The sequence below is a fragment of the Mirounga leonina genome, unplaced genomic scaffold (genome assembly GCF_011800145.1).
Source record: "Mirounga leonina isolate KUSES-001 unplaced genomic scaffold, KU_Mleo_1.0 Mir_53, whole genome shotgun sequence".
Taxonomy (NCBI): Eukaryota; Metazoa; Chordata; class Mammalia; order Carnivora; family Phocidae; genus Mirounga; species Mirounga leonina.
In genome coordinates this window covers 47,607,916-47,632,397 of record NW_023270807.1, presented here as the reverse complement: position 1 = coordinate 47,632,397, position 24,482 = coordinate 47,607,916, and the positions used below count along the sequence as shown (strand labels likewise).

The following is a 24,482-nucleotide window of genomic DNA, read 5'->3' as shown; positions in this document are numbered from 1 at the left end:
TGGTTCCCAGACATTTTTTGCCAATGACCCCTTTGACATGTGACCAGATTCCACAGGCTGTTTTTCAGCTTGAACCCAAATTTCCCTTCCTTCCATGCCCCACGCCTGCGTCCGGGAGGGACACACATTCTGAGCATATTTCGTTCCTCAAGAGCAGGCTCTGGCAGCTTTGAAACTATTCATTCGCATTCCATTGCTTCTTCTGCTCTCCCGCCAAGATTCTGACAGAGGCTGCTCTTAAAATAAGGAGGCCTTATTTATTCAGATTCTTCCTCCCCCAGGAAGATGCTGAGAGCTTTCCATGAGAATTCTTCAAAAATTGCTGAGGTTCTGTGGGCTTCAGAAAGTGTACTTAAAATGGGGACTCTGGACATTAGGAGAAGGAAGGGGAAAATGGGGAGGGGGAATTGGAGGGAGAGATAAACCATGACAGACTATGGACTCTGAGAAACAAACAGGGTTTTAGAGGGGAGGGGGAGGGGGGATTGGTTAGCCTCGTGATGGGTATTGAGGAGGGCATGTTCTGCATGGAGCACTGGGTGTTATACGAAAACAATGGATCGTGGATCACCACATCAAAAACCAATGATGTATTGTATGGTGACTAACATAACATAATAAAATTTAAAATAAATAAATAAATAAAATAAAATAAAATGGGGACTCCGGTAACTAGGGCCCTTGGTAGATGCTCGTTGGAGGAGGTGGTAGGCCTTGAGCCCACTCTGCGTGGAGGACCACTCTGCAGCTGTAGTACATTCTGCCCACTGTGGCCCAGCCCAAGAGAACACTCCAGGAGACCATCCTTCCTGGCCAACACCAGCAACAGAGGGGAGGTTGGTTTGCCATCTCCCTCTCATTCTCCATACCTTCTCTTCCCATCTCCCTGGGTTTATTTCAAAAGCCATGTTAGTGAAAGAAACCAGTCACAAAAAGATAAATACTGTATGAGTCCACGTATAGGACATACCTAAAGTAGTCAAATTCACAGAGACAGAAATAGAATGGTGGTTACCAGGGCCTGAGGGATGGGGGGGAATGGGGGGGTTGCTTAATGGTTATAGAGTTTCAGATTTTCAAGATAAAAAAGTCCCGGAGATCTGTTTCACAGTAATGTGAGTATACTTAATGCTACCGAACTGTACACTTAAAAATGATCCTGATGGTAAATTTTATGGTACATGTTTTTTACCACAATTTTTTAAAGCCACATTAACAGCATTACTTTCATGGAAGGAAAAACACACAAGTCCTAAGACTCGAATGCCTTAGGAGAGAGCAAACAGGCAGAGTCCATGGGGTAAGTTTCTTATCTTCTAACCATAGATGTTTCTATTATCCGCCTCCCCATGATTCTGCAGGATGCACATACTATGGTGTGTGTGTCTCTGTGTCTATGTGTAAGCACTCCAGCATTTTGTAGACATTAGTTCCTTTGAGGGGCTCATCTACACAAGGGCCCTGATACAATTTTGTCTTTTGAAGAAAGACCAAGGAGCAGTATGAAATACTCAGGCTCACATAACAGATTCCTGGAAAATCCAGGAAGCCTATGTCTACCTCAGGCCTGGTCCCAGAATCACTCTTTCTCTTTATCTCAGGCAACCCCTGCTCTCTGGACAGGAGTAGTTCTTATCAAAGATCATGGATTTCATGAAGCAGGGGGTAGCAGGAGGAGTAGAGAGAGTAGCCTCTTGAAAGCAACAGCGCCCACACCAACCAGTTTAGCCCTGGGCAAGTCCCTAAACCCCTGAGCCTAGCTCCTGGGGATAATAGGACTGCTCTGAAGGATGGGAATGAGTACCTGGTACTTGGGACATGGGTCTTCTGTTCATGGTCATCATCACCGTTCATGGTAGGAAAAAGGCTTCAGAATCCCCCTTGAGATACCCAGCATGCCCACTGGGTAGTCCTCTGCTAAGCGTAATGTCAAGCAGGTCTAGGTTGGCTCTACTTGGCACAAATTCCTGTTTCAGCTCCTACTGTTACTTACTTCAAATACAATTGTCTCTTGGTCCAGAACTTGCTGAAATGCAGCCTCTTTTATGCTTCATACACACTTGGGCCCCTTTTCTAACCAGTTATTGAATTGTACAATTCCCTGGGTCCTATAGAGTCTGGCCCCCATGGGTTCCTCAGTCTGTATTAGAAGGTTATTTTTGGATCTTAGGATTTACTTCAATCCTTTTTGGGGAAAAAAAATGTATGATATTATTTGAAATTGTAACTTGCTTTGAGTTAAAGATTTCTGAAAGAGCATGGTCATCTTAGCATCCAAGGCTTTCTTCCTGCTCTGTCTTAATAGAACTTAGAGGGGCAGCCTTTGTACCAGCATGGCCATCTATGATCAAAGGCCAGTGTCAAGAGAAGGTCCCTCCACTTCTAGCTCCACGACAGGAAGCCCTAGTTCAATTGTTCATCTCAACTTTGTGTCTAGAGTTTGAGTTAGAATCATTAATGAGATAGCAAGGTCACAGACCTGGGAAAACTACCCAAAAAATTCCAACCCAGATTTGAGTCCTAAGACTAATAGACGGCTATATGAGAGCTAGCCTGGGTGATCTCCAGGAACCTAGTTGGCCCCATCATTGCATGAGCCTCTCTTTTGCCTTGGTCCCTCAGGTTGCTAGTACAGAGCTGTGTTCTCTCCTAAGTTCTGACCATTCTTGATAAATTAGAGCTATCGACCGTGAGTATCAACCATGAGTAAATCACAGTACTTACTGCCATGTTTTAGAGCATATCCTGTACCTCCTCTCACTTCTTTCATTGCCTTGTGTCCTCCATCTCTTCTACTTGTGGTCAGGTCTTCTGGTTTCTTTTCCTCTCATTAGCAAAGATTTCAGGATTGCCTGGTTCAGTACTAAAACTTGTCCAAGAGATTATTAAGGAGGAAAAGCTTCGGGCTATTTTCTCCTGCCATTTTCAAGGTGTATAGAATGGCAGCATGTGTACAACTTTTATGATATTATTAAGTGGCTGTTATGTCAAGCCCAGAAAAATACAAGATGAGGCATGCTGCTATCCATTCAAACAAAACTGTAGGTCCACGTGACTGACTACACTTGCCCCTCTGACAGGTCTAAATGAGCGAGCTTACTTGTTCAGCATGGGAAGATCATGCCTGGAAATAATGCCTATATAAAATTTGTCTTGAAACTCAGTCTGCTCAGTCTGCATTTGTTTAATTTCAAGGTTCTGCAACTATACAGTTGAATTTTTGTTGAAGAGGTCTCATGGCCTTTGAAAACTTACATACTTAGGAAATCACTGACTTCTTTATTTTTTTTTTTTTAATATTGCCTTCCATTACATTCTATGAAAACTCCTTGTGTTCTCTGTAAATGTTCATGATCTCAGCAGACTGGTTGGACTAGGCCAGCGTTCCAAACTAAAGTAGCTTGACGGATCTGTCATTCATAGACTCACAGGAAGCTTGGGGAAGTTCAAGAAAGCTCTGTTTGTCTTGCCAACTCACAAGTCCATATATTTTGCCAGTGGTATCCAGAGTAAATGAAAATACTATCAACCTTGTCTTTCTTCCTTGTCGATACTTGTATGCAGTGTTTAAGGAATACTAAGAACCATAACTCCTCTTAATTATTGTGGGGAAACAATGAAAAGTGTCAAGGATTACAGGTTAGTATAGAAGGCATATGAGAAGTCATCTAGTCCAATCTCCCACCCAATCCTTTTATTATGATGACATAGGTATCTCTCCAGCCTCTGTTAGAACACTTCCAGCAATGGAGAGCTCACCACCACTCAAGAGCTGCTTCCATTTTGTCATCTGTGATTACTAGAAAATTCTTCCACATCTGTAGCAGATACCTGCGTCCTTTACATTTTTATTTGTGATCTTATTTATGCCCTCTGGAATGAGAGAGAACAAATTTCATCTCTTCTTCTAATAATAGCCCATTAGCTCTCTAAAGACAGCTCTTATGTGGGCCCTGTAAATCTTGCTTTTTCAGGATTTAACAGCTTGGTTCCGTATATCACATGGATTCAGTGCTCATCATGACCCTCGTTGGTCAGGCCTGCTCTTAACATACAGCACTAAATACTAGAGTCTTGATGTGATCTGAAGAGCAAAGAATAGAGGAAAGCTATAACCCTGTCCCAGCATTATACATCTCTTGCGGTAGCCCAGGATTGTGCTTAGTTTCCTGGCATCTGTGTCACTGTCCTGACTCACCTTGTTAAGCCAGCACTTTTCCATCCTGTCCTTACAGAGTTGACTTTTTTTAATCCCTGTACAGGATTTGATGTCCATTTTTGTTCAAGTGGATCTTTACATTTTACCCCATAATATCAGTCTGTGGTTGTCATTTGGGATCTTGATTCTCTCTCCTAAAGTATCTGACCAGCTTGCCACCCACATAGTTTCCTAGTCAGATACAGAACTTAACCATAACAGAGCAGACAATAGAAGCCTGGCTCACGTCACCAAACACTTTCCTTCAGGTTGAACTTGACATTAATCCATCATCCAGCTACTGGTCACTTAATTTTACTACCTTCCAGACCCCATTTTTTCATATTATTCCAAGAGTGACCTAAGAGGTATCAGCTGCCTTGCTGAAATCCTGGGATGCTATTTCTACTGCATTCTGTGAGCAGTAATCCTATCAAAACCAGAAACGAAGTTATTTTGGCATGACTTGTTCCTAATGAAGCTTGAATCATCTGCCACTTTCCTGTCTAGGTTCTGAGTGGGTGATGGTTTGCCAAGCCCAGAAAGATCAAGTATACAGTTCAAATGGAAGTGCTGTTCGGAGACTTAGTTTTACTCACAAAGAGTATCAAAACTTTCAGAGAGCAGGTGGAACAATTTAAGAGTGCCACATGCACATCTGATTTGAGTGACAGTGAAAATGTGAGGGGAAAGACTCCTCCAATATGTGTATATATCATAAAAATGAAAAGAAAACTATGGAGCACCTGGCTGGCTCAGTCAGTGGAGCATGCAACTCTTGATCTCGGAGTTGTGAGTTTGAGCCCCATGTTGGGTGTAGAGATTATTTAAAAATAAAATCTTCAGAAAAAAAGAAAAAGAAAACAAAAAATAATAATGTGACTACCATTCTTGGGAAGATGGCTGATAAGATTGAGATATGATGTAAAAACAGAAAAGGAGGCAGGAGATTAGAAAAACAAAAACTTTAAGTTCCTGAAGTCCACAGTGCCCCAAATCTCTATCAGAGAGAGAGCATGTTGAGTGGGAAGGTAGTAGGGAGGCAACCCCATCCAGGCTAGGAGTCGAGGGCAGGGTTTCTAAGGAGAAATATGTCTAAAATGGTTCCTTGATCATGGGATGGGTTTGTAAATCCCACAGAATGAAACGCAGATTAAAAACACACACCAAGAAGTGCTCACTTCGACAGCACATACACTACAAATGGAACGATACAGAGAAGATTGGCATGGCCCCAGCACAAGGATGACACATAAATTCATGAAGCCTACCATATAAAACACACACATACCCCAAGAAGAGCTGGCCTTATAAGGCTCCCCCAGTGCATGGCCCAGGAGTTAAAACGCTGGGGGCTGAGTTCAGTTTGCTTCCAACATCAGTCCTCCTTACCTTGTCTTTCCGTTTCCCTGTTTTAGTCTTTCTCAGATGCCAGGGTCCTGAGAAAGCCCTTACAAGTCCTGCTACACAAGGACTGGGTTCTCCAGGCAACAGCCCATGGCCTCCGTCCCTCCAGCCTCGTCACTGTTTTCATAACACTGTACTTTAGTTCCTCAAGCTCCCTCTCTCCAGCACCAGGAATGATGGAATCCTGGAAAATACTGCTGTGGCGTTATTTTTGGCTCCTTCCTTCCAGCCCTGTGTCTGCCGGCTCATCGACAACCATTAACAGCTGTTAGAAGGGGCTTTCAATTGCCTGGCTTCTTGCTGAAGTGTTTTAACACCGGTTTTCTAAGAGCTCAGCTACGCTATAGAGGAGAGAGAAAAATGGCAGAAGAGTTACATAAAGCCCCCTTCATTTAGGGGTCAGATTTTTCTCCCCCCCCCTTTTTTTTTTGCAAGAAAAAGCCTCTGACAAAAGCTGTAGAGGCGCCGCCCAGCTGAGTCCCTGTAGAGTCCAATTCAGATGATCTCATGTGGCGGCCCTAGAGGCAGCCCAGGCCATTAGCAGGAACACAATCAAGGAATTCCGATGTCTGTGCATCGTTGATGTGAGCAGTTTCGCATTCCCACCCTCGCTGAGCTGCTGCCACCTCACTGCAGCATCTGGAATTCTGGACTAGACACAGAGGAGGTAGCCTATCGTCACAGAGGCTAGAAGATGCCAAGAGGGCCCCCTGCAGCCACCCACAAACCTGTACCCCATCAGCCTCTTCCAGGAGCCCATTGATGCCAATGAGGCTGCCCCGGGTGGCCACCTCCTCTGTTGTTTACTTCCCTGCAAAGGACTGATAATTGTAGTAGACATTTGGAAGGTTCTGTGCTCCCTGTAAATGTTAATCCATTGATTCTCACTAGCCCCAGGAAAGATAATGATGTTGTTGCTGATCAAGAATTAACCCTTCATGTCTACCAACACTTTACCACCTTTGGCTACTTCACCGCACATCTCCTACCACCACCGGGGAGTAACACACAGTCCTGTCCCCATGTTTCAGACCAGAGAATATGAGAGGCCTTGTCCAAATGTCTTCTATGTCAGCATTTAGCCAGAATAATTGTTCGGTCTCCTAAACCCAGTGTTTCTCAAAATATGAATATGTGTAGCACAACATGCAAGTGAGGTGATCTCAAGTGGCATATGAAGAACTTTTTTCAAAGTCATGGTGTTTATTTTAATATATATTAGAAAAAGCACAACCTGAGATTCCACAGACAGTCTTGCTTAGGACAGATTTCTTTCTGAGCTAAATTTATAAGGAAGAAAGTGAGTTGCATTAGAGAGAATACTAAAGATTGTGACAGAGGGCCCCAAGTCTCTGTAGTTTAGGAAACACTTCATAATTCAGTACTTTTTCTGTCCACAAGCCCTGTCTGTCTTGTACAATATCTACCCAAAGAAAGCCACAATGGCATCTTATTGGGAACACAGGGTCACTTCTATTTTCATAAGTTTTGTATGAAATACAGGAACAGGCTTTTTGCATTAAGTACATTTAGATGAAAACACTTGTTGTGTGTGTTTCTTTCCATCAACCATTCTTGGTTATCTGATTTGTGTATCTCTTCCAAAATACCCTAGCTCTCCTGCTTGGGTCCCTCAGCATCTCTACCCCACCCCCTCACCTGTCTGTAGCCCTACTTATGGTGAGGATAGAGGATAAGGCTCTACCTGACTACTGTTTTGTGTTGCAGAATTTCTTCAGGACTAGCTAAGATGATTTGCACCTCTCTATCAGTTCTCTGTGACCACATACCTCTGCCCCCCTCTTTTCCTTCTCATGTTTCAGCTCAATGAAGTTCTAAAGACCTATTTGTTTGGCTGTTGCGGGTATCCTTATAGTTTAGATGTTCTTCCAAAGAATGGATATGGAGGGCAATGGGTTTGATAACAATAACCCAATCTTCTGTTGCTAAAGTTGTAGGAGAAAGAGGGGACATATGGCATGAGATGAATCAGGACAAGTCAGTTGAGCCCAATTCTAAAGAGCCTTGAATGCCATTTGAGAGGGGCTTGGGTTTTATTCTGCAGGAAGCAGGGAAATAAAGTGATTGTCATTGGGATGATTAATCAGGCAACAATACAAAGGAAGCATTCAGGGAGAAAGAGACAATGGCCAGGTTGTTATAATGGTCTAAGCAAAAAGTAAGAAGGCCATGAAGGAAGGCATGTTTGTTGCAAGAGAAAGATATAGATGCCTTTTAAAGACCAAAGAATAACAGAAAAGTCCTAAAATTGTATCATGACTTTCAAACAGACATCATTGACTGAATTGTTTATTATCTATCTCTTCTAGATCAGTGCTGTTCAATAATATTTTCTATGATGATAAAAATGTTTTCCCACACAGTCCAATATGGTAGCCACTAGGTACATGTGGCTACTGAGCACTTGCAATGTGGCTAGTGTGACTAACTAAACTGAATTTTTAAATTTTATTTAATTTTAATTAATTGTAATGTAAATAGTCACACGTGGCTAGTGACCATCATATTGGACTAACCAGCATAGTGCAGGACTAGAGTATGGTGCCAGCTATCCTGCCTGACTTGTTTGCCAATCTGTCCCTAGAGCCTAGAATTGCCTGGCACATAGTAGGTACTTAATAAATATTTGTTAAGTGAATGAATAAAAAGAAACCTTATAAAACAGCGGCAAAGAATATGTCCTGTTCAAATCAATATACTCCTTTATGGAGAATTTTGGCCCCAACTTAAAGGTGGAGGATGGAGATTTCCCACACACATTAAGAATATTTCCCAAATGTTTAAACAAAGCTCTCAGCTTGTGCAAGTGGAGCAAAATCAAGCCAAAGGGGATAGATGAAAGTCAGCCACGTGGTGGGAAAATCCAAGCCCAAGTTCTGTTCTGTTGGTCCCTGCCTTCTTGGTTTTCGTTTCTGGCTATTGTAGAAATGCACAGTACCCACGTATTTTCTTGAAATATGTGAGGGTAATGATCAAAGTGAAAAAATATCTTTTATGAGGAATGATAAAAAGAAAATGTGTCAGAGCTGCTTTGTTAACATGGCTGTAGAAATACGGGGAGGTCCACACATGATCTGGAGTGAGGGGTTCAGGACGTAAGCCCCGTGACCTTGGGCAAGTTGTTTAAGCTCTCCAAACCATAGTTTCATAGAAAATGAGAATAAGAATCATAAACACTTCACTTACCAAGCAGTTGGGAGGAAGAAATGATATAGTAATAGGAAAATTCATGGTTCATAATCCATAAAGTTCCGTTCAGATGTTTATTCTAATTCACACAGACTAGAGTTATATTTGAATATATGTCTGGAAGACACAGTTATATTAAAATATAATTATGGGGGCGCCTGGGTGGCTCAGTTGTTAAGCGTCTGCCTTCAGCTCAGGTCATGATCCCAGGGTCCTGGGATCGAGCCCCGCATCGGGCTCCCTGCTAAGCGGGAAGCCTGCTTCTCCCTCTCCCACTCCCCCTGCTTGTGTTCCCTCTCTCACTGTGTCTTTCTCTGTCAAATAAATAAATAAAATCTTAAATATATATATATATATAATTCTGATATGTGCCTTCCAGAAAAATGAGAAGTCCTCAAGCCACCTACATCCAAAACAAAACTAAACAATCCAAAAAAAGACATACGTCTCTTAACATTAAAAAAAAAAAATCTGGAAAACTAATCCCACAACCTCCTTCTAATAGCTTGTTATGATCAGTAGTGCTTGTTGCCAGGAAGTTCTTTGTCTTTCCACCATCTCTCTGCCCTTTTAGATTCAGTGGCTACGTCCTCTTCCCCATTTGCCAGGGACCACCTCCCACTAGCCACTGCAGCCCTTCATACCCTTCTCCCATCTCCCCTGCTCTGTGCTTCCATCACCTGTCTCGGGCCCCTGTCTTAGCAATAAATTTAGACCCTTTTTCTCTCTTTCTTCAAACTCACAACTTCTGCAGCACCTGTAGCCATCTATTAAGAAACATCTCTGGGTGCCTGGTTGACTCAGTTAGTTAAGCGTCTGCCTTCAGCTCAGGTCATGATCTCAGGGTCCTGGGATCGAGTCCTGCATCAGGCTCCCTGCTCAGCAAGGAGTCTGCTTCTCCCTCTCCCTCTGCCCCTCACTGCCCCACTCATGCTCTCTCTCTCTCAAATAAATAAATAAAATCTTAAAAGAAGGAAGGAAGGAAGGAAGAGAAAGAAGAAAGAGAAAGAAAGAAAATGAAAGAAAGGAAAAAAGAAAGAAAGAAAGAGAGAAAGAAAACCTCTCCAGCAACCTGAGTGCCCCAGGACCACCAGTTTACCTCCCTCACCCCCCATTTCCCTTTCTTTACTCTCAATGATTATAGCAAAGAGCTGGTCATCATTCCACATGTATTGACTATCCACAGACGGAGCTCTGTATAACCCTATCGAATAATATCACACCGACTTAGGTTCTTCATGTAGGTAACAACTACTTCCAGAAAAGTTTCAAAACTTTGCCTGTATGTCATGATCTCGTGTTGTTCCCCAGATCCAGGATTTATAAAGAGATTTCTGTTGAAAATAGTTATTCACTTACCACTAGAATTATTTTCTCATAGTATGTAAATCCCATTTCTTTTTCATAAATATGACCACTTCTCTGGTCTTTTGTCATTTTTTTCCAGAGTTTAATATGCTTATTAAAATAAAGGGCCATAAATATGCACAATCCAAATAATTGTTCATCAGTTCAGGGAACCTGAGCATCAGTTTTCAGGTTTTGCCATCTTAGTCCCCAACATTCTCCCCCATTGAGAACACATTCTCTTTCTAACCATATTCAAAGACAGGAATCACTAGAAATCCTATTGGTTTTCATCATATATAAGCTTAAATAATTGATGCTATCTTACATTTGGGTTATAGCCTTTTTTCTTTCCAAAATATTAACATTTAATTAAGCCTAACCAGAATGTACACCGTTTGCCATCTTTAAAATTTCATTCTAATTCAAACGTCTCTTTACGGCTAGTATGTGAAGAATAAGGCCACTGTGACCCCAGCCACCGGTAAAAATACTGAAAATTAAGCCCTGCTTATGGTGAGACTAACTCACTGCTGGCTAGTCAATATATGACAACTGATTGTATTGATAAAAGGGTAAAATGGTAAGTATGCTGAAATTATACAAAAGATAAACATTGAAAATAATGTATTTTTTTTTTTAAGATTTTATTTATTTGAGAGAGAGAATGAGATAGAGAGCATGAGAGCGGGGAGGGTCAGAGAGAGAGGCAGACTCCCTGCTAAGCAGGGAGTCCGACGTGGGACTCGATCCCGGGACTCCAGGATCATGACCTGAGCCGAAGGCAGTCGCTTAACCAACTGAGCCACCCAGGCGCCCCAGAAAATAATGTATTTTAAAATCCTATTATATTAAGAAATAAAAGTTTATACAGACTTTACAAAAAAGAAAAAGCAGCAGTACAAGCCCGAGACTCGACACCTTCCAGTGGAAACCAGCAGGTTCTGCAAATGCACTGTTAGGTGATTACTCTACCCAAGATCTGGGTTCACAGGCACGTGTCCTCAGGGCTGAAAAGTAGCAAAGAAAAACCATACCTGGCCCTTTTTTTCCCTCTGGAGGGTTGCCAATCAGACTTGGTACCTTGGTAATAAGGGTTAGCCCCTGTGGTCTAGCTATGTTCCCAGATCTGCCATTGTGAGCAGTCTAATCTGATGATTATAATCATAATAATCCATCAACTTAGGGTCCTTATGAAGCAGTTTTCTATAAAGTACTGCATACGACCAAATATAACCCCACATTCATACGTAAGACCAAGGGCGCTTTTCACTTTTCATTTTACCAAGGCTGGGAGGCGGTGGGAGTCTTCCCCTGAAACCGTCAGATTTTTTTTTTTTTTTAAGATTTTATTTATTTATTTGACAGAGAGAGAGACACAGCGAGAGAGGGAACACAGCAGGGGGAGTGGGAGACGGAGAAGCAGGCTCCCCGCGGAGCAGGGAGCCCGATGCGGGGCTCGATCCCAGGATCCCGAGATCATGACCTGCGCTGAAGGCAGACGCTTAACGACTGAGCCACCCAGGCGCCCCCCAGATTTTTTTTTTTTTAAATGCAAGTTACATGACTGTAAGAAGAATCTTCATTTCACAGTTGCACTACTTGAAACATTTCCATCGCTTCATGCATTGGTCTGTGTAGATGCAGGTTGTAGTTTTGGTGGCCCATTGTCTAAGGACAAAGGCTAGGATGGGCAGTCTGGATAAATTGCATTCCAAAAGTTTAAGAAATTAGTTGTTTGAGGGCTCCTGGGTGGCTCAGTCAGTTAAGCGTCTGCCTTTGGCTCAGGTTGTTATCTCTGGGGTCCTGGGATCGAGCTCCGCATTGGTCTCCCTGCTCAGTGGGGAGTCTGCTTCTCCCTCCCCTCTGCTTGTGCGTGCTCTCTCTCTCTCTCTCCCCTCTCTCAAATAAGTAAATAAAATCTTTTTTAAAAAAAGAAAAAAGAAATTAGTTGTTTGAACTTAGAATGTTTTTTTCTAGAAATAGGTTATAAATCATGATTACTTTCCTAAATCAGCTCCCAAATCTCACATCTGTATCACCTTTCATTTTTTAAAATTTATTCAGTGAACAGACATTTATCATTATGCAAAGAGAGAAGGAAATTAATTCTTTAGGAATGAGGGAAGGGCTATGAAAGTACAAGGGAAGAGTAGATCATTCTAAGGAGAGAGGACATCATGGAGGAGAGGAGGTACAGGTGGGATGTCAGTGGGTGGGAAAAGGCCATCTTGGGGTTAGTGTCTCCCCCCATTATATGCCTGTAGTACCTTCTCTATATTTCCATCATAGCACCTTTGGCATTGTATGGTAATTGAAATATTGCTTGTCTGTCTCCTCATCTAGACAGTAAGATCCTTGCGTCAGATTTCTGTGTGATGGCGGTGATATTTTCAGTCTGCAAATCGACCATCTAGAACAATGCCAACATGATAGCCATTTGGTTAATGTTTGTCAAATAAATGAAGAGCATCCTTTAGAAAAGTTCTAGAGGCAGGAAAATGTGTAGTGTGTATTAGATGGGAATGAGAGGGAGGAATGCAACGGAGTCTGAATGCCAGCGAAGAGGATATCTCTGGATTCTAGTTCTGGTGTCCTTTTTTTCAGCCACACCTAACTTACATTGATTTTATATTTTTTATGGGAAAAATATTTTTGGCATTCCAGCCAAGGGGCCCATCTTCTCCCAGTCTCAAGGATGCATGAGCTTCCTCCAGGGAGGGATAGAGATCTCTATAGATGGGTCTTAAGGAGCCAGTTGGACCCATCTCCACCCACCACCATGGGTGTTCACAATTGGAGAACAAAGGGCAGTTTCTCCGGCAAGCCTTCCTAAGGACTTGCCTGCCATTCACTTTTAAGTACAGCTTATTCACAAAGTGGGGGCTGTTTATAAGTCAGGGGCAGCGTGTGTTTCATAAAAGCGCTTTCAGTATTAGGTTCTCTTTATTTCCACCACTTGTACAAACATACATGGAAATGGGTCACTTCTCTTTTCTTTGCATTATCAATTTTTCCTTTCCCTCCTCCCTTTTAAAGTCTTAAGTTAATGCTTTTATGTTTATTTTGCATTTTTTTAATGCTAACACAATCCAGCCAGTAAATGTCCGAGTGTTCCTCGCCCCAGCTGATGGCAAGTGGCCTTGAACGAGGAGGGCCTGGGCAGCCTTCTCTGGTTAGCCTCAGCATCTGCTCTCTAGGCTTCGGTTTTGCCACTATAATTATGAGCGAGAAGCCTATGGTTAATTACGATGCATGAATGGGAGATATTCCTGGACTTATTTGCATTCATTACTTGCTGGTAGTTTCTCTGTTGAGGTCTCCATCCTTGTTTTTACGGAGCTTTTGGCAGTGTTTCTGCAGTTGGTGTGTGAATTTTTATGATCTGTTGCATGTTATTCATGCAATTTCCTGCCCTGTAATGGTATCAGTTTTCCAGACGCAGAGGAATACAGACTAAAACCTGGGAGCCTGCATTAGCATAAAATGTCCCAGTTCTGTCAGTTTGATTAATTTGTCTCTTTGTCTCCACTCTATATGATAAGTGCTATTAATGGTTGCAACACTTCATATGTCAAAGTCTTTCTTCCTAATGACTTGAAAATGCGGTTTATTTCCCCCCTTTTTGTATTATTTTCCTCATTTAGCATTCCACTCAAGTATAGATTTATGCCATGCTCTTTCATTATCTTACTGGTTGCAGCACTGGAGTGATTACATATGGTGTAGAGTATGTGTAAAGATGTGATCCCAGGGGCAGCAGCTGCTGATGCAAGCTGAAAATAGATCCAGCATACGCTCAGCACTTTTCCCAGAGGCCTTTTATTTATTAGGAACAGTCTTGGTACAGGACAGCTTGGATCCTCATTTAGCAAGATGACTTTTTTGCCTTTCGGAACACTGCAGTGACTTTGCTCTATTTATTGACGCTGCTGTGTAATTATTTCTTTAACCGCCTTGTATCTCAGCATTGACTTAACCTAACAGAAATTGTAATATAATCTCGATATATAATGAACTCAAGAAGCGACAGGCTCCATTTGAAGTAATGGAGCTTGACAGATCTAAGGTTTAAATTAAATAATCCTATTTGTAAGACAGCATTTGTACATGGTACACTGCTTTAAAATGAATTTCTATTCTTCTCTAGCACTTCTTACACCGTTTTCAGTATTCTTGCTTTCAAAAGGACTTTTTCCAGAAAGAAGCATATCGTGAAGCCAATGGCTCTTTCATAAGGAAAAGAATCAAATGAAATTTTTTTACCCATTTCGATCACTGAACTGGAACCAGCATCATTAATGATTTGAGATGGGTAGTTATTAATCCAAGCTGGCAAATCCAAATAGCTCAGACTTTTCTATCAGCACAGAACATCTGTGATATAAATATAATAGAATTTAGGATTAAGATAATAGCTAACCTTCTGCATGTGGTTTAAGTTCAAAGAGGTATTTTTTTTCATAAATTTGAGAAGTCCTATAACAAGTATATGTATTTATTTTCTGAATAAATCCAAGTAGAACCCTCATTTCGTGATGTCATGAGAGGTGTATTTTCAACAGGATAAGGAGGAAGTTCATTGTATATTTTAACAGATAGCATCAAGATAGTGATTCCTCAGTGTGTGATAAAATTGTCCAAATAGCAAAAATGAAGAAATAAGAACACTAAAAGTTTACAGGCAAATGACAATCTGAGAGTAGTATTATCTATTGGCAGAACCTAGTCCTATGATGAGGAAGCCTTGAAGAAAAATGAATTTATAAATAGAGAGCAGACCTCTTTATGGTAAAGTAATGAATAAGGGAGGCGAGTTAGTAAATTCCCTTTTTCCTTTTTTGTGTGTGATTTTACCTGCTCTGAACCAAGAAGGCATCAGAGAAGAGGGGGGTGATTCCCTCCTTAAATTTGTGGTTGCCCTGAGATAGCACCATGGGTTCTGTTTGGTTACGAGATTTTATTAATTCCATAATCGAATGAGAGCTATATGGGGTTAAACACATCATTTCCTGCTGGGTCAGGTTAAAAATTAAAGCAGTGATTCACGAGAAAGAAAGAAAGTGTGGGGGAAAAAAAAAAGGAAAGGAAGTGTGATTATCTCATTTTAGTGGGTATATATGACCCCTAATATTGTTGAAAGAGCAGTAATCCAAACCATTCCTAAAATAAGCAAACCAAGGAGCACTTCGCTGGGTAGAAGAGAAAGCCCCCCCCCCCCCCCCGCCCACATGCACAATTGCATGAAAAAGCGTTAGACCATAGCATTTTATCAGCTTGATCATCATGGTTCATATACTCTTTGAAGTTTGTTTGGGAGTTTAGACAGCTAATAGCCTGTGCTGTGTAATGGGGGCTGCAGCCTGCACCCTGCCCTAAAGATGCCCCCGGTAGGAACAGAATGGAAGATGAGCAAGAGCTTGCCTGGGGCTAATGTGCCTGCTTTCTTACTCTTTTTATTTTGTCTTCCTTTCTTTCCCCCCTGTCCTGCTTCCCGCTCTCACATACAAAGAACACCCTAGCTTGTTCTCCAGGCTCATCCCTAATTACCTCCGTTGTGACACGGTAATGTTATAGCCGATTTCATTCTCTGTCTCGTGGCCTCAGAACAGTGGGTGATCTTGCTTGCTATAGGAGAAGTGATACTTGGGCATGACAGGATGAATTAAGGATGGGGCCTAAGTATTAACTCTTAATTCCCTAGCTCTTGTGGTTCTAAATGAGATTCAGTGTCATTATAACTGGATGTGAGCATTTTATATGTATGTGTGTCTGTCACTGAAACCATGTTTGATCAATTGAATTGACCTTGGTTTTCTGGTGAAACACATCAAGCGTATTATGAAACAAGCAGCCCAAATAAAGAAAAACATTTCACCTATCTTGTCAGATATTTCATTGGGACCTCTGAAAGCTGATACTTCCCTTCTGCCACCAGCTCTGAAAGGAGAACAAAAGCACTTCATTTTTGATAAGTGAGACTTGATTTTTTTCTCTGAAGCCTTTTCATTTCCAAGATGCCTTATGAGAGGTATCACAGCTCGGGCTAAGTTTCCCAGTAAATGATGTCGACTCTGAAGGAGGCTCTCAGAGCCAATTATTTAGCAAGTGGTTTGTAAACCAAAGACTAAAGGAAGAAATACATTATCAGATAAGGGCCAAGCAAAGAAAGAAGAAAGAAACTAACTTTATTTAGCACCTATTTTATACCAAGTGAATATGAAAATAATTTGAGCAGAATAACAAAGATCTTAGGATCAGAGGAACAAAAAAAGATCAATGGACTTACACAGTTGGGTTTTTTTTTTTAGTGGAATACTATGTTCCATTATAAACACTTGTAGAAGTATTTGAATAGAGACAGAAAAGGGGAAAAGGTAGAGGGTGGGAGGGTAACAAAGTTCTTAAAGTCTGTGTAAAGAAGTAAGAATAAAGTGGAAGGATTTCAGCCACTAAGGACAGAACCAAATCAGTCAGGTGTTAAACCAAGATAGTCGCTAGCAAGTAGAAATATAATATTCATTTTTGTTCCTGAATTCTGTTAGCAATTTCTGCCTCTTCAAATTCTTTGGGAAATGGAGAAGTCTGCATCTAAAGCTTTACTTGGCTCTCAGTCAAAGGTCTGCCTCACCCAGAAAACATCTTCAGGAAGCCCAAAATCAGTAGAATTTTTTTCAATGGATAACACAAGCCAATTTTGAGCCTGATTTAAAATTCGCTGTATAAATTCATCCTGGCTTGCTACAGCTGTGAGTGTACTCTCTTTCTATTGCTGACTCTTCCGGTAAAACATACATCCACTCCACTTTCCACACTTCAGATTTCAAGTGGAAGAGAGCTATTTGAAGGCCTCCTCTCAAAACTGACTTACTGGACCTTGTAGAACCTGCTTGAGAAGCTTCCATGAGTATAGATGTGTATGTGCTTACTTTTTAAAAATGATCTTTGATCCAAGAAAATTATAGCGTTTGTATTTATGGGCACACAATTATGCAGTGGGCTTTCTGAAGGCCCTATTATAGACAAGCTGGAGCTCCTATCCCTCTAGTTTTGGGTGTACTCTCTTCCACTAAAAAGATACATATGCTTCATTAAACCAAGATTTATTAGCAAGGCCAGCAGGTGATAATGGAACAGCAATTTTTACGTATCAACTTTGACTTGGTTCCCTTAATTGGCAGCAAGGAGAAATATTAAAGGATCTTGCTAACGCAGCACGATGCATGGGAATTAAGAACATCAGGGAATTTTTTTCTTTTGTGATATATTGGGAATCATAAAACCTTGGTCTTAAAATTAATCTGACCCAGCACTGTATTTTATCTTTTGTATAGCCTTCCTGTCTAATACAGTGATGCTGATGAGGATTTTAAAAAATAACCTTTATTGAGCATTCACTATGTGTCAGGCACTGCTCCATGCACTTTTTTACATGCTTAACTCACTGACCCTCTAGGATTGCTGCTAATATTACTGTTATTATCATCATCATCATCATCATCTCCATATGATGAGGAAACTGAGGCAAGAGAGGTTAATTAATTTGTGCCAAGGTCAGCTCCTAAATCAAGGAGCCTGGATAGAAGCCTGGGCAGCCTGACTCCCATATTCTTAACCTCTTGCCTGAGAGATGAGAGTAGTAACACTCATTAAAGATGCAGGTGTCTGTGGGTTTTTTTGGTTTTCGTAAGATTTTTTTAATTTATTTATTTGAGAGAGAGAGAGAGCCAGCAGGGGGGAGGAGCAGAGGGAGAGGGACAAGCAGATTCCTCACTGAGCACAGAGCTCAACACGGGGCTCGAGCCCACAACCCTGAGATCAGGACCTGAGCCAAAATCAAGAGTCGGACGCTTAACTGACAGAGCCCCTCAGGCGCCCCAGGTGTCTGTGTTTTAAACAGGTGGAAGAATGAGGCCCAGGGCGCCACACCAGTCAGCTGTAGCTTGGAGACAGCCAGTATCTCCATCTCTCGTTCAGGGTTTTCCTGTGACACACAGAAGTCACCATGAGCCTAGCAAGAGAAATTTGCCTTTACGCAAGAAAGAACGAAAAAGATGCTGAAAAAGTTGAAATGTAAAATGATAGCAAAGAGAAAGCACCTGAAATCTGAAATAAATCTTCGTTCTTCTTCTTTCTACCCATTGATGATTCCTCAGTTCATGCCACTTGATCAAATAAAGACCTTAATATCTAGGTCATCTTGACTTACGTAAGGACTCGATTTTGTCTGGGGCCTCAGTTTTGAGGCATGAGGTGTAAGACATGTTTAAGAAAACAGCTATATAGATTTTATAATAACCCAGTGTGGTAGGTAGAATAATGGCCCCCCAAAGATGTCTGTGTCCTGATCCTCCAAAGCCTATGAGTATGTTACCTTATATGGCAAAAGGGAGTGCAGAAGTGATTAAGTTAAGGATTGAGATGGGGAGATTATCCTGGGTTATCTAGTTGGGTACAGTGTAATCACAGGAGTTCTTATAAGAGGGAAGCAGGAGGGTCAGACTCCCAAGGTCCACTTTGAAGTCTGACGTCCATTTGAGTGATGATGGAAGAGGTGTCTAGAGGCCCAGGCAGGCTCTGGCCACAGAACTGGTCTGTTGCTCCACAATTATCATAAAAATCAATGAACAGGGTCTGGAAGGAAGGTTGCCTTTTCCCCATCTCTGACCATAGCTATTTTCAGCAAGTCATCTCATTTTATTAGTTCATCTATTTTCCATTCATCTGTATTTTAAAATAAAACGGACATCTCACATTCTGTAGGAACTATCACCTCTTTCTTATTGGCCAGGCCAGAATGATTTATTGGGCAAGTTCGCTGTTCTTTTTTTTTTTTTTTTTTTAAGATTTTATTTATTTATTTGACAGAGAGAGAGCGAGAGCAGGAACACAAGCAGGGGGAGTGGGAGAGGGAGAAGCAGGCTTCCCGCGGAGCAGGGAGCCCGATGCGGGGCTCGATCCCAGGACCCTGGGATCATGACCTGAGCCGAAGGCAGACGCTTAACGACTGAGCCACCCAGGCGCCCCCAAGTTCGCTGTTCTTAAAAATCCTACATCATGCCGTGGCTAAAACAACTGACTGGCATCAGTGGTTGTCTTCCTTTAAAGAAAGGTCCAGGCTACAGAATTCGGATCCATATCCTCCTCAGTAATTTATGACCCTGAATCCCAAACTACCTTGGTTACACCTCTGATCCTTTACACAATTCCCATCCTATCAGTCATGTGGTAAAGTGTCCCACATGACTCCTACTGGAACCCTCCTTTTGCCAGTGTGGGACCCAGGCTCTGGCCTCAGTTGGTTGGTTAGAGGCAGCGTGGCCCTTTGTATATGATTCTCGGTCTGTGCTCTCACACTTCAGCAGCTCAGCCCCCTCCCAGTCTCTCTGCTCTGTCTGCACCTCCCTTCTACGGCCACTACTGGCGCTTGCCTGGACTTCTGTGACCAGCCTACCCCCCTGCCCAGGTTGCCCCCCAGCTGTGGCTAGAGTAATCTCCCCAGTACTCCTGCCCGGCAGACCCCAGTGGCTCTTGATTGCCGGCCAGCCTCCTGGGTGTGACGTAGCCTGACTGTGCGGCCCTCACCCCTGCTCACCTGTCTAGTGTCACCTGTGGCCACCCCAGCACCCCTCCCCCAGCTGAACTCCTCCTGCCTCACCGCCCTGGGTGCTGGATTTGCTCATGTGTCCGCGTATTCCTTTTCTCCCACGTGCAGCACCAGTGCCCACCCACTACCTGGCTAATCCTCCCTTGGGCCTCCATTTCTATCTTACTTCCTCTGAGGTAGGTGCCCCTTCGCCAGCCCCTGGACCTCCCCCATTGCAGCTCTTACACTGTGTTGTCACTACCTGTCAACTTGTCTCTGGCCCATCCGCCTAGCACATCTCAGGCTGGGCACCCTTTCTTCCTTATTCATTGTTTATTCTCCCAGCACCTAAGACTATGGAACCACGGGAGGTAGTCAGTACGTGTTTAAGGGAATAAAGCGAACTGTACCCTGTATTGCAAAGGTGGCCCCCAGCAGCACCTTGTAGAGTGAGTTCGGTGGGGGAAGGCGCCTGGTCTCTCTGCCTCAAACTGGATGACACAGCCTCCTCAGGCTACATACCCCACCCAGCTAAGTACTGTCGTAGAACTGAGATTTGCTCGTCTCTACATGAGGCTGCCCGCTTGCCATTTTGATGCATTTGCTCCCATATCACCGTGGGGCAAAGGGGAGCTAAGAGGACAAGGGACGGTAGCTCGAAAGTGTTATTAATTGCTGACAGATTTAGCAGTTCATAAAGTCACAATGATGATTGAGGACAGATAAGAACAGATCAAACGGCCTTTTAGGTCTGCATTCAATATAATCAGCTAAAGGTTTCTTCTGTGTGATGAACAAATAAGAGGTCCCAAGTGCCCCTTTTTTCCCCCTAAAAAGTACACCATTCAGATTCTACATATATTTTTTGAGGCAATTTGCTTCTCTTTGCCTTGCTCTCTTTCTATGACTTGCCCTGCAACCCAGATCTATATAAGTATCTTGCGTTCTTGTGCTCCCTCTCCTGGTCTTTTCTGTCTCTCAGTAAGACCGTGTTCCTAGCACCATGCACCCCTCAGGTGGGGACTTGGCATGTTCACAAAGAAGCTAACAGCGCTGCAGGGCTTGTTGTAAGATCCATGGGGGGCCAGAAACAGATTCACTTCTTTGTTGTTTGCAGTCCAGCTTGACTAAGTGAAAAAGGGCCATCCTGGCACAGAAGAGAAATGTGCCTGGCATCCTTTTTGAGAAATGAAATGCTCTCCAGAAAGAAAAAAACAAAGTGTAATAAAAAGCACTTGATAGTACATTTTTGAAAATATTCCTCCCTGGAGATGTACAGATGCATGGAGGATGTGCCCTATCAGTTAGCAGTGCTAATTACCTAATTATCTGGTCAGGTGCAATAAAAAACCCCTTTGACATTCCGTTCCCTCCATATGCCAGCTCAAGTGTTCTGGTATCTCCTCTGTGACCGTGGTGAGGGGCACACCGTATTCTCTTCCCACCAAGGGTAAGAATGTGGGATGGTCTTCACAGCTGGCTCTGGCGGTGTTTTGTGTCGGGGGCACAAGGCTGGGAACAGAGCAGTGCGAGGTCCTATCCTACCACAGAGCAAGCAGGACGACACTCCCTCGAGAGGGCGACCAGACCTCACCTGGCCTCCTTGGCTCCCGGCATCCCCTGGAGCTGCCTCTGAGCTCTGATCCTGCCCACCTCTTTCTCCGGTTGCAGTCGCTTCTGAGACATTTCATAATTTTACCCATTTACCTTATGTTCTTTTTTTTTTCCATTTGACTTTCTGAAATAGCATCCCGGCAAAGTATGTCATTTCTCCTACTTTAGTGTAAAAGAGGATTTTGATTTTGCTTTTTCTCAAGCCCATCTTGAAGAGCGCACACCTCTAAAACTGCTATTCTAACTTAACATGCTAAGGAAGAACCAGTTTTGCTCAACCACTTAACACTCCCAGCCTTCATTCCCAAACCAGCTCCTGTCTTGTTCCCTCTGTCCTGCGGGATGGTGGCTGTGTCCTCTCCTGAAGCCCCATCTGTTTTGCCCTAAGGTTTTCTTCTGCACGCTGTCAGCCTCTTCCCAACGCATCATTTCTTTTTCTCCCACGGTGCTCCCTTTTATGGGGTACATTTGAAGTTTCATTTAGATAGGGTGGAAGGCACTGGCTGGTCTTAAGTAGAGAAGAGTGTTAAATCCTAGGTATTTATGGAAGTTCCTTTCCTAGAAGGCCACGAGGCTGTTTGTGAAGGACCACAACATTTGAAGAGCAAAGGTTGACTCGCATGGGTCCTGGGCTGTCCTATCTTCCAGCCTGCTCCTGTCCAAGCTTAGTGCCCTTCGACAGCCCATGCTGATCCCTCTTCTCTCCAAGTCTGAGGTACAGGAGTCTCAACCATGTGGAATTTAGCATTTACTTGTTCTCCAGCTATGGATAGTGCACTGTGAGCTTCTCCAAGGTAAAACTATATTTTTTGCTTCTTGCAAATTCACCCCAGCGCCCAACAAAGCAAATGCTCAAGTAAATGTTTTTGGATTGCTGATTGAGTAGCATCTTTTTTGTGCAAGAAACGTAGTGTGTACACAGAACACTCATGGCTCCAGCACTTCTCCGTGATCTAATTATTTCCTCTTAGTTAACCTTTTTTGAATACTCTTTCATCTGATTGACATGAAAATGTCACCTTTTGTTATTCCTTTATCAATGTGTGATGTTGCCTCCTAGAAAAAAATAACCAACTTATCTTCATAATGTAGATATTTAACAGATTTTATTAGTGTACATGTAGATGACATATGAAAAGTATAAGACTTTGTACTTGACTTTCAGGAATTTTTTTTAATAGTGATTGGTCATATGGATTAATTTTTTTTATTAACTTATTTTTTTAAGTAGGCTCCATGCCCAACATGGGGCTTGAACTCACAACCCTGAGATTAAGCATCACGTGCTCTACCGACTGAGCCAGCCAGGTACCCCGATTTTCAGGACTTTCTAATCAAGATAGGCACAATGGAACATTTAGATGACAATGCAAAATAACACTTACGTGATGAAATGCCAGGACTGGTTATTTATAAGCGGCAGCTATTGTCCAAGTCAGGAATGGGGTCCGGTTAAATCGCCACCTCCTTTGCAAGGGTTTCTCGTGGCCCTTGCATTCCATATTGATGGACACCCCCCACCCCGGTCCTTCACAGCTATCATAGGTACAACTGGAATTGGTGAAACAAAGTGAAGAGTGCATCCAGGCAGTGAGCATAGCCTGAGCAAATGCTAGAAGGCAAGAGAAAGGCTGGCAGTCTGGCTCAAGAGGACAGAAAACTGGAAATGAGATGAAAAAGGGAATCAGTCTGGGGGAAATCTGGAAGCCAGACAGAAGAGAATTAAGTTTGCTCTCTAAAGCAGGGGCTTGCTGCTTGAAACATAGTCCATGTCAGGAACATCCCCCCAAAGTCTCTCCAGCCTCTCTCCCTGTGATTGATGATCCAGAGAGATCATGGAGGTGCAGGGGAGAGGAGAGATGGTATCAACAGCAAGAAGGAAAGGTGTTTTCTTTTGCTTTGAGTCTTGGTACTTTTACCACAGTGGTGACCTAGAGATTCTTAAGCCCTGGCCTCCTACGCTTGTTAAAGAAAGAAATGACGATGCCATCCAGACACCTGCTAGCTTAGTTGGGGTTTTCAGAGCTACCCCACTCTGGAAGGCTGCTGGTAATGTGCAGGGGATGGGCTCTACAATCCTTCCTCCCATGAGCCAAATAGTTCCTGCTGGAATAGTCCAAGAAAACTGGAGGGCTTGTTTTCTAGTATGGTTTGGTAGGTTTCTGACTTCCAACTTCAGTGACTAAAAGCCCATCAAAATACTGGAATACCCCCAGCTACTGTAGATGCCTTAACTCACATCTTTAAAGGTATGCTCAGGAGTGGTTTGATTCACCCAAAACAAGAACGCCTGGTATTCTTGAGATGTGGTATTTGTCGAAAACCAAAAGTTCGTTTTCAGAATGTTTGGATATCTTTATTTTTAGTAGAAAAAGGTGTTTTTCTAGTTAGGAGTTGTAAGTAAAGAGGTCTTTCATAACAGTTCGAGCCACATTCAAAATAGATGTCCCAGAACAGACTCCACGGTGCACCTTCTGGATGCAACTATGACTTATTTCCTTTTCTCGCCAACCCCCAATCAGCATGGAAAGTGTGTTTCAGCCCTACAGGAACTGGACACAACCAACGAGACATTGTTGGAAATTTCTGCCTCCCCTGCTTCAGCAGCCAGGCTGCCGGAGATGACACCGTTGTCAAAAACAGGACCGTGCCCTCATGCCCCAGCTTTCTGAAGTCCCGAACACACTGCTCTTCTCAGCAAAGGCCAACTCCCAGTCCTCTTTGATGTCATTTGCCAGCCTGGCAAGCCTGTGTCCCGGGAAAGGCTGCGGAAGGCTACAGGGCAGGAGCCCAACAGATCAGGCCAAATCCACAGTCGCGGCCACGCAGATGGACTGAATCAGCTCCCTCTCCATTCCCTTCCCTGACGACAGGAATCGCCTAGAGAAAAGATGAGAACTCAGGGGAGGGAGGGGAAGTGGCTGAGGGACAACCCTGACTTCGTGCTCCTATCCAGGAGTGTGGTGCCGTCTCATTCAGTCTCTGCAACCCCGGGCTGCGGCAGGGCCGTGCTTTCGGTCCACTAGTCCAACAGCCCCAGCGGCAGCCACTGTCCCATTCACAGATGGGGGTTTTGTGTTGACGGCCCCTGTTTAAATCCTCGCAGAGCACAGATGGCGC

At 43.1% G+C, this 24,482-nt stretch overlaps 1 protein-coding gene and 1 non-coding gene across 5 annotated transcripts in view; both read left to right on the top strand.

The window, feature by feature from the left end:
• Positions 1-24,482, top strand: part of BACH2 (BTB domain and CNC homolog 2) — a 350,045-nt gene that overhangs the window by 293,926 nt on the left and 31,637 nt on the right. The gene's annotated exons all lie outside the window — the stretch shown is intronic.
• Positions 5,372-5,478, top strand: LOC118001672. The gene has a single exon (XR_004676781.1). It is a non-coding gene; the product is annotated as a U6 spliceosomal RNA (small nuclear RNA).